Source organism: Chrysochloris asiatica, unplaced genomic scaffold (assembly GCF_000296735.1).
Source record: "Chrysochloris asiatica unplaced genomic scaffold, ChrAsi1.0 scaffold00153, whole genome shotgun sequence".
NCBI lineage: Eukaryota > Metazoa > Chordata > Mammalia > Afrosoricida > Chrysochloridae > Chrysochloris > Chrysochloris asiatica.
The window spans coordinates 2,765,098-2,767,347 of NW_006408671.1; the positions used below are offsets into that span (position 1 = coordinate 2,765,098).

Here is a 2,250-nt window from a genome sequence, read left to right on the forward strand (position 1 = left end):
TCACCAATTCAAACCCACCAGCTGCTCCTCAGAAACCCCAAAGATATTGTTATGAGTCAAAATTGACTCAACATCACTTAACAACAGCACCAACATTGCAATCTACATATTTCTGTTGGTGGATCTTCCTAATGTTGTATGTCTTAAGATGTGATAGAAAGTCACAAAACAACTCAACTATAGAATATTTGAATGAAAATGTATATATTGAATGCATGGGATCTTTTGAAGTTATTTCCCACTTGTAGGGAATCCAGGTGTTATATAAAATAGCTAAAAATGCTTTAAGGAAGCAAAGAGATCAATCTAGAATGTGGGACAATTGTCTGGGTTTCTCAAAAAGTCAGAGTAACAAAAAGATAAGGGAGGGGTACTTTATTATTAGATTAAAAGTCACACACACAAAAAAAAAAAAAAAAAAACATTTTCAGTCATTTGGTGACAATGTTATCTTATTTAGTTCACATTTTCTGTTAAATTGAGTGAGACCATTCCTAACATTGCATCTTTCTCCGGCTCAGCCGGAGGCCTTGGAAGCAGGTTAGGGTGGGTTATATTTAGATGTGTACCTGTGTATCCGTGTGCTCAGACAAAGGCTTGGAAAAGGAGATGTGATTGTTGACTAGGTAAAATTGGTTAGAATGAGTGTGTCTCAGAGTGGTCAGAGGTGAACAGCATGGGGAAATGAGCTGCGACTACCCTGTGAGAATAAAGAGGTAGCTGTCTGGGAAAAGGGTGTCCTCTTCTCTCTCATGGACCCATGGGATTGAGTGCCTGTGCTCACCAGGTCATTTCTCCTGCCCCCTGGGGCCTACTGCTGCTGAGAGCCTATTGAAAGCAGGCTTTAGGGAAAGGCTGGTGGGAGTCTCCCTATCTACCCTAGCTATCTACTCTGGCCACCTGTGGCATTTGTAGACCAGGCAGAGGAGAAATCCTGTGGCACAACCACTCACCACCCACTCCCTCACCTCAGGGTTCTCTTAGCACTCTGGAATCAGTTGGAGGCTTGCCACTGGACAGAAAGCATTCAAGTGTAGACCCTGCTATGTGTGTCATTGGCCTGTTCCCCCCTCCTACCACTACCACCATACACACACACACACACACACACACACACTGGTTTGCTTTTCTGACCAGCCTGGGAGTGGAAAAACAGGTTGTTTTCATAGATATCCAGCTTTTTTCATTTGTTCTTTGAAGCATTTTCCCAGGTGCTGAACAATTCTGTAAAAATAACCTGTTTTTAGAGTTTTGTGGTTATCAGTTGACATCTACCTGACCATTTTCCTGTTGTGAACCACTTAGATGGTTTCTGGGGTTTTTTTTTTTTTGTTGTTGTTGTTTTTCACAGTTTAGATAATGTTGTGATGAATAGACTTACAAATCTTTTATTTTGATTGATTCCTCCCTCCAACTTCCTAGAACTGGTGGTTTGTTGATTTCAAAGGTAGTATTCACCCCCTCCTCCTCTTGATCTGCTGTTTCACTACTCAGAGTCCTGTGACAGCCTCCTGAGTTCTGTCCTGGTTCTGAGCACATGTGTTTCTAATCAGTCAGGTGTCCCAAAGAAGGTTTGAACAAGCCCACGTTGTTGTTGTTACTGTTAAAATACTGTCATTGCTGTTGTCCATATGTGACCAACTGCTCAAGAACGATTCTCCTTGTTGTAAGATCTGTTTGTACCTGCATGCTAGTCCCCTCTCTCAGCTGCTCCTCATTTCACCTGCTCAACGATCTCTGCTGCCTCTATACTTGCTGTCCACTATGGTACTGAGTTTACATAGTTATAGTCAATGGAGAGAAAAAGTGTGTCAAACTGGTTTGTCCACATGCTCAGTGGGTGATTAGCTTGTTACTCAGATTGACTCAAGATACATCTATTGGACCATTTAGAATCAGAAGAGCTTTTGTGTTTAGAAAAAATAAAACCTGTAGATTGGTTGGATTTTACAGGTATATCTTTGTCTCCACCTTCTCCCTCCCCCCCTGCCCAAATTGACTCCACCATGATGAGGTATTTGTGGACCTGGCTGGTGTGACTCCTTGGGCTCCCTCTCCTCATTTCCTGTCCACAGAAGTTTGTCTGCAAGTTCAGACCATTCAACATGATTTCATTCTTAATTTCTCCACTTTTGTGTATGTGTGTGTGTAACTGGATTGGGGAGGGCATGGACTCTTGATGGCACAAATGGTTGCCTAATTTATCCAGGTGCTGTGCCCAGTGGCATTTAACTCCACAAGAGGTTGTGG

General features: G+C 42.4%; 1 pseudogene; it reads right to left on the reverse strand.

The window, feature by feature from the left end:
• The window catches only part of LOC102825527, a 2,423-nt pseudogene extending 734 nt beyond the window's left edge, over nt 1–1,689 (reverse strand).
• Nucleotides 1,690–2,250: the final 561 nt, after the last annotated feature.